We start from the raw sequence: 7926 nt of genomic DNA, 5'->3' as shown, positions 1-7926 counted from the left end.
AAAGGCCCAAAACATCATAAAAGACACCTCACATCCTGGCCACTCCCTGTTCGAACTGTTGCCCTCAGGCAGACAGTACAGGGCAATCAGAGCAAGGACTAATAGACTCAAACATAGCTGTTATCCAACTGCAATAACACATCCGAATACTACAAAAAATGTCCATCACGCCACTCTTGTGTTAATCTATGCACGGTCTGAAGCATGTGTGTGGGAATACTTAGTATTTTAAGTATTCTATCTATTTTATTTATTGAATTTTATTGTTTTATTTATATTTTGATATTGCTAGGGATGATGCAATGATCGGGGACCATTCTTAATTTCGTTGTTCTCATGACAATGACAATAAAGTTTCTGATTCTGATTCTGAAATCAACCCTCCTCAAGAGTTCAATAATTTAGGCAGTTATGTTTATACAAATACTAAATGTATGTTTAGTGTCTTCATACAGGTGTTTTTTCTTAACCTGGAAACCTGAGTACGGCAGCAGAAGACAGGCCAAGCTTTGGCTAAAAATTCACGGCTGGACACCAGAGTTGTCCCCACCCCTCCCGGAAAAAAAGAGAGAATGTAGTTTTAGGCAGGTTTTTCTCGCTGAACTGCTCTGGGTGCTGTGTCCCTGAATCTCACCAGTGTTAACCTCTGGCGGAAGACATGGAGAAAAGGAAAAGATGTTCCTGGTAAATGACTGAAACAAATAAAACCACACACAACCAGAGAAAGGTATGAGAAGTGTGAGGAACAGACACATGTGCGTGTTAGTGAAATGCCTCGTTTGAGAAAAAGTTAAATTAACCCATATACAGACGCACCCATACATGCAATGAAGAAACAGCTTACATACATGTGCACGTACATGCAAGGTTAAAGTAGCGACACTTAACATACACCTGTTTTTAAATGATATAGTTTATACACTACTGACAAATAAACTCTCTGGGTTGCAGGACAACAACTTAACTTCAAAAGAAAAGATACTGGTCTGATGATTAAGTGAGGACATGACAAATTTAGTGGTTAAAAGGGTCGAATTGGGACATGTTTTTGTTGATTGTTTAAGACAAATGACTACTGAATGGTAGAAAATTCCTTTTTAGGTTTCTAAACAGGATCTTAAGAATTTTAACACGTACCTGTGTTGTCCTGTCAACTTGAGGGGTTATGAGTTGATTATATGGTGAGAAAAAACAAAAAAAAGGGGGGAGAGGAGACCCCGTTGTTTCTCCCCTCTCTGGATAACACAGCCAACACAACACAGCCAACACAACATCATTTTCCTGTTCGCCTGTTTTGTTTTGTTTTTGTTTTTTCTGAAAGCCGAAGCTGACCTGGACTCCTACCCTCCCCTCTACCATCGTTGCCCTCTCCGCGACCATCTTTGACCCTTTGACCCCTGAAGGCCACAGCAGCTGGACTCACAACAACAACTTGAAAATGTCAACAGTGCTGCAAAAAAGCGATCTCATGCAGCAGAGACGGAGAGCACTAAACCTAAAGCCCGTTTCACTACACGGGGGAAATTCCCAGACTGCGTCAGCTGACAGAGCTGTGACGAGACGCGCATTAAGCCCGGAGGAAAAGGGAGGGTGAGCAAAAGAATGCTGACCTCTGAGAAGAGCCGAACAGCAGAGCTGCAGAAGGCCGTGGAGCAAAGTAAAGACAACATAAATAGACTCCGATCTGACGTGGAAGGAAAAGACTCTGAGGTTTTTGCCCTCAGTAAGAGCTCAAGGCATGAGAACAGAAATTGAGCATGGCTCCGGAGGAGCTGGCTGCTAATTGAACTCATCAGTCAGACTTGGAGTTTCACGTACAGGACTTGAAATCAGGCGGAAGCTTGCTGGAGCAGGAGGTCGCCAGACTTGACGCAAAGCTCCAACAGCAGGAGTAAACCCTGAAAGAGCTACAGAAGCAAAAGGGTCAAGTTACAAGGAGAATATGCAGGCAGCTGCAACAACGGATGCAAACAGACCCAAAGAGGAGGGCAGGACCCCAGGGCATGCTTCAGGCCGCTGGTTTACCTAAACTACAGAACAGGAAGGTGATGAACACAAACATACACCAACACACAAACACACACTTCTGCATGTGCCGACTTAGAATGAAGAGAAACACACACATGAACACTTATGCACTCGTTGAGGGAGTGAAAACTGATACATACCCATGCACCAAAATCAAAATGTTGATTTAATTCACAAAGAAGTGACACACAATGCTCCAGTTGCTGCAATGAAGAATGCTTTACTGACAAAGGCTCAATGCTGCACACAACAAATTCAAATATAGAATCTGTTACAATAATAAGCCCAGAGGGCATTTGTGTGGTCTGGGGAGCAGGGTCCAGAGCGGTTTGGTTATGAAAACGATGCCTGTGCGAGATATTTGGGGCTTAAGGCCTCGACTCAATTGTTTACTGTACACTAAAAAGAAAAGAAAACAGCCTGAGCAGTGGTGCAGAGTGAAAACGATGAATTAACAGTGTGAGTCTTATTTCAGAGCGCCACATCATTGTGATGGAGATTTAATAAAAGGAGGAACACACGGACAAAGAAGAAGAGAAAGGGGGGGGCAGCCCTTGACCCCGATTGCCTGAGGTATTAAAGTTCTGTACTAAATTCTGGTTTCCAGTGTGAGAAAAGTCACGCAGTGCCAGTAGTAGAGCTAGGTTGAGTGATGATTCTAAATTACTGTAAGTAAATCATCGTACACCCGTTCAAGTTTCATGATAACTGGGATCTAGACTTTGTTGAACTCTAGGCAATTTGAATAGGTAAAATTTGAGTGACCAAGTAGCAGTTGAATAAAAGTCATTGAATAAGTGTTGAGATAAACTGGCAGAATTAAGAGAATTAAAACATTTCAAGAGCTCAAATTACTTAATATGGAAACGGTTCAATTTTGTTTCACGAACGCAAAACATATAGGTTTATGAATATGAAAAGGTTGAGGTGGTGTTGATTTAACTCTGTGTAGGTTTAGGTTGGTATTTTTACTGATGGGAGGAATATTCAGTGACAAGTCCTAAGACCCGGGCGTTTGTATTTTTGTTTTTGTTATCTTTCATTTTATTTTGTTTTATATATTTTGAACAGTGCACTGATTTTTGTTTCTGAATTTTGTCTTTAAGCAGATCTGCACATCGGAAATTACAAGCATTACACGTCGGCGAGAAAATTGTTGTAAGTGAGTTTCTCCGCATTGAAATGGGTTCTGGAGGAAACACTTGTGGGGACAATTAGAAACGAGAGTCCCTGTCTAAAAAAGGATTCAGCGAGGTAATCCGATCCCAAGTTCTTGTTTTCTTTTTGAGATGACGTCATTTTGCTGAGGGCGGAAATCTAAATGCGACGATGGTTTCCACAATCAGCAAAGAAAGAAAGAATGGAGGAATGGAAGAATGAATGGATGAAAGACTGGAAATAAAAACAAACGGACTGACTGGTAAAAGATGACAAGACTTGACCATGACTCAAGGTTAACCACCTCCACCTAGATAGGATAAAAGGGTGGATGAATTTATGTGTGTTTCTTTTTACAGGAGTAGAAGGATGACAAAATATTCGAGGATGAGTGAACCTGTAAATGCCATTTTTGTGTCTTGTGTTGTTTACAGAGGTAACTGCACAGCGTTAACATTTACACTCCTCCTCTGACAGGAAATCTTTTTATAGCACCTCTGGAATGTGGATGCCTGACTGCGGTCAATGTGCTGCTAATGTTTGCTTTGCTTTGTTAAGAATGCGTGAGAAGGGTGCAGTAGAAAACAGACAAGTGACATGAAAACAAGTAATAATAACAAATAACTAATTTGGGGACAGTTTGACAGAGCTCACTAACTGGCCACTAGGGAGCTCTTGGTAGGGATACACAAGTGGAGTAACATTGCCCAAAGGGTGAATAAAACAAATTGTGGCAATAATAGTGATTTAATGATCAGAGAAATCCTGAACATGATACTTGTCTGTTGTGCTGAATCTTTTATTACTCTTATGATTTGCAGGTGGTTGTAAATAAGCTGTTTGCTTTAACAGGTCTGCTTTTTAGCTGAATTGCAAAATACAACTAGAACGATTAATTGAGACTAATCGCAACTAACCTGAAACTGAGGAGGTTCTATATAAGGAAGAATTAAAACAGGTATAAAGTGCATTTGATCTTTAATTGCAGGTGTGACCATGAAGATTTTTGGTACAGATTGCAGGTTGTTGCTCATTATTGAAGTGTGCTCATAAAGGCAAAAGCTATATAGGGGGTCTATGATTTGGTTTGTGTTTTAATAATTTAGGTATGGCAAAATTAAAGGTTTTTAGACAATTTAGGGGACCAGTGAGAAGCATAATTAGATGATCAGAAACTGAGTACTACACTCAAGTTAGAATTAAGAATGCCCAATTTGTTTGAGGTCTGTTGTTCACTTTTATACACACACTGCAAATGTGCTTATAAGGAGCTGGCACTTAGTCTATGAAGGTCAAAAGCTTCATCCGACAATGGATCGGATTGATATATTGGAGCTACTGACTTCACGTGCAGAGGGTTAAATGCATGCACGCTTACACACATAGGCATAGCATAGGATTGGAATAAACAAAGTCAACAACATTAGGTTAGGAGAGCCAGCGCAGGAGAGGTGTTGGCTTTCTGTCTCTTGCAGAGAAGGGAACAGACACCAGACGGGGACACGGAGATATGGGGACCCTTCACAGCAACTGGGGTCAAGTGTCATGGCCTTGGGGCTCCTTGAGAAGATGGATCCCATAACCACAACAATAACCAAGAAGGGGTTGGCGAAAACTAGGAACACCAGAGACCAACGAGGTTCGAGAGGCTTTTGGCAAAAAGGGGGACACGGCGGTGACAACGGACAACAAACACACAGATCTTTGTTTGAAAGTGGGGCAGAATAATCCCCAGATCTGTGTAACGACTAAAGGGTGGTCTAACCCCGGAAGTCGAAGAAAGAAGCCGAGAATCACCCGACTGGAAGATACTGGTAGCTGCACCAATAAAATAAAGGTTAAAAGCCCGTTAGACAGAGGGGCTATTCTAAGTACATTTGAAGGGTATAAGTGGTAAAAAGGGGGTGAAAAACCGGAGCCCCAAAATAAAGCTGTGGGAGAATTGGGGACTGATGGGAGTGTCATCTGTAACTGCTGTCATGGGTGTAAATCTAACTTTGCTTGCATCTGAACTACGTAAAGGCAGAGGTCATCCCCCATACGGTCCACCCGTTAAAGGGGGACAGAGGGTCTCGGGACCAAGGAGATGTGGACGTTGCAACATTAGAGTGTATGATGTAAGGAATCTCTTTGAGATAAGAGATTAAAGGGGGAAATGTGGAGATTAATTTGTTATCATATGTTACCTTATATATGAGATCAAAGTAGTTGCATTATAATATGGTATGTAGTTTTAGTTTGCATTAGACCTCTGACTTAGAAGAGTGTGAAAATCATTAGATCTGTTGGATTGACCTGTATTATGTTGAATGTCTTACATTGTTTCAAAGGAGTTGTTAGGATAATGGATGTTATTTTAATCTCACTGATATCATTTACATGCACTGTTGTAAGTTCATTATTACTTCATTAGTCTGCATCAGTTTATCAGTTTCTTAGTTTCTTAGTAAATCGGCTTGCAGAGAAAGGAGTAGACACCAGAACAATGAGGTCTCGAGGAGTGCGTGGAGGAGATCTGAGCGGAACTGGCACCGAGAGCTGTGCTACTGAGCTTCCAGGGGATGGAGAGGTGTAACCTCCTCTGCCTCAAACCTTCAGCAGCATTGGAACATGAAAACCGGAAGGATGGAGGGAGCGTGCCAAGCTCCGGAAGTAATAGTTCTGCTTCCTGTGGTCTCAGGGTGAATGAGCAGAGGGGAGCTCAGGGAAAGGCGTATTCCAAGTCACAACACGGGTGGTGAACAGAGGCAGAATAATCCTCTGCAACGTGGCTGGCTCGCTCAGTAGTCTACCTGGCGAGTCGAAGAAAGAAGAATCCGAGGGCGTTTCTTCACTCCAAGAGGAGGTGGTAAAGGGGCCTGAAGCGTGACAGGCTGAAACTCGAGTCTGAAGCTAAAAGAACAGCTGGGTTGTGGGAAAATTGGAAAACAACGGAGGTGTTGGGGTTGATAAGTGTCATAACGTGTTTGTTTGGTTTGGAGACAAATCCTGGTGTGAGTTGGGCTGGCAAGCCAGCCCAAAGAGGAGGAATGTGACCAGGAGATATTTTATTTTGTATTCTTATGATCACAGTTATAATCAGAAGTATCAATCATTAATCATTTACCATTGTTGAACCAGTTGACAGAATAATCTTTGAACCACATCTATGTTAACATTAATCTACACAGATTATCAGTACTTTAATCAGTCTATTGTTGTTCTGTACTATTCATGTTATTTGCTTAAAGCTGTTTCACAGTTCTGTAACCACTCAGAAGCCTGTGGGTCCTGCTGGACCCTGCCTTAGTTCTATGTTCAGTTCTGCACGTACACAGGCCTTTAAAGTACATGCACGCTCTTATATAACACATGCATGTGTACACACACACTTAGTAAGAATAGGAGGGTCGTCTGAGGACAGTTTTCTGATAGATATACTTTCACAAAAGGCACGAATGTAATACACACTTGTTTTTCTCTAAAAACTAGCAGTTGATGTCCATATTAGGTAAACTCTCTGAACAGGCCCAAACTGTTATCATTTCCAGTAAGGTCTGACTGTGTGACGTCATCACGGTATTATAAGGATGAAAAGCCTCCGCCCGGCGGAGATTGTTGATGCAAGACTGTTTTCCCCGCACTTCTACACAGAAGTGTGTAAATAAAATCACTATTTTTGACACCTACACGGACTCGGCTGTTTTTCCTTCTTACCCAAACTGAACCAGACGTAACACTTTGAATGAAAACAAACGCTGTTGTGACAGTGATGTACACTGTTCTGATGGTATATATGCATTAATCTATCAATCGTTTGTTGTAAGACTCTGATAATTATTTTTTTAAAAGCGAGAAATTTTAAATGAGAATAAGAAAGAAAAGCATTTCCTTGTGCCCACCTCTCCCTGTTAATGCCCTACCTGCCCCCCTGGCAACACTTTGCTAGACCCGCCCCTGCACAGTTACCAGCTGTCAGCTACATAAAAAAAGGATCCTGGTGTTATTTGTCTCTCAGAAACAGTTCATAACTTCCCTTCAACTCATTCATGTCACCTAAAAGGTGACATCATGACCAGCAGCTTTACAGCTGTGGCTCCAGCAAACATCAGCTGATAGCAAAAAGTAATATTAAATAAATTCTAACAACAGCTGATCAAGCTTAAACGTGCTGCTGTTGTTTAGCGCGACATCCGCTGGTTTCCTCTTTCTGGCGCAAAGTGGGCGATAAATAAACAAGAGAGAAAAGCCGATCAGCTGATCATTGATCAGTTTCATGATTGAAGTAGAAACAGGAGAGGGAGGGGCAGAGAATGAGAGGAGAAGAGGCAGCTGTGCAGCAAAGACAGAATAACTCCAGCTTTGTGTCTTTTTCATTGTAGCTGAAGTCCGGGACAAAATGTTCCTTTTCACCTCAATACGAAACCCGTAATATTTTCTCTGAATACGAGACGATTCTGTTTTTTACGGGACAGTAGGCAACTCTAATAATTAACCTTATGAACAAAATAAAGTTCAACACCCACCCAGCTGTATAGAAACTCCGTCATGCTAGCTAGCACGCAGTACGAAAAAGTCAGCATAACGAAAATAAACTGCACCTAAACTTGGTTCATATCTGACTCAGATAGACTGCAGGTCATAACTTCTTACCTGAAGTTCAGTTCACCTGACACTCGGACCGGCGGCCGCTTCGGGTCTCTCCTCTTGCCTCCCTTTTCCTTCATCCACCTGCTGGCTTCCACCACTTACTAATGTTAT

At 41.9% G+C, this 7926-nt stretch overlaps 1 long non-coding RNA gene across 1 annotated transcript; it reads left to right on the top strand.

Annotated features, from left to right (window-relative positions):
* Nucleotides 1-218: 218 nt before the first annotated feature.
* On the top strand, nt 219-6854 carry LOC146683374 (uncharacterized). The gene is made up of 2 exons (XR_014917508.1): nt 219-4174; nt 4209-6854. It is a non-coding gene; the product is annotated as an uncharacterized LOC146683374 (long non-coding RNA).
* Nucleotides 6855-7926: the final 1072 nt, after the last annotated feature.

Source organism: Copadichromis virginalis, linkage group LG22 (assembly GCF_057382275.1).
Source record: "Copadichromis virginalis isolate Kocher_CV1m ecotype Utaka linkage group LG22, C_Virginalis_male_GT1.1, whole genome shotgun sequence".
Taxonomy (NCBI): domain Eukaryota; kingdom Metazoa; phylum Chordata; class Actinopteri; order Cichliformes; family Cichlidae; genus Copadichromis; species Copadichromis virginalis.
The sequence above is the reverse complement of the archived record's forward strand: the minus strand, read 5'-3'. Positions and strand labels throughout refer to the sequence as shown.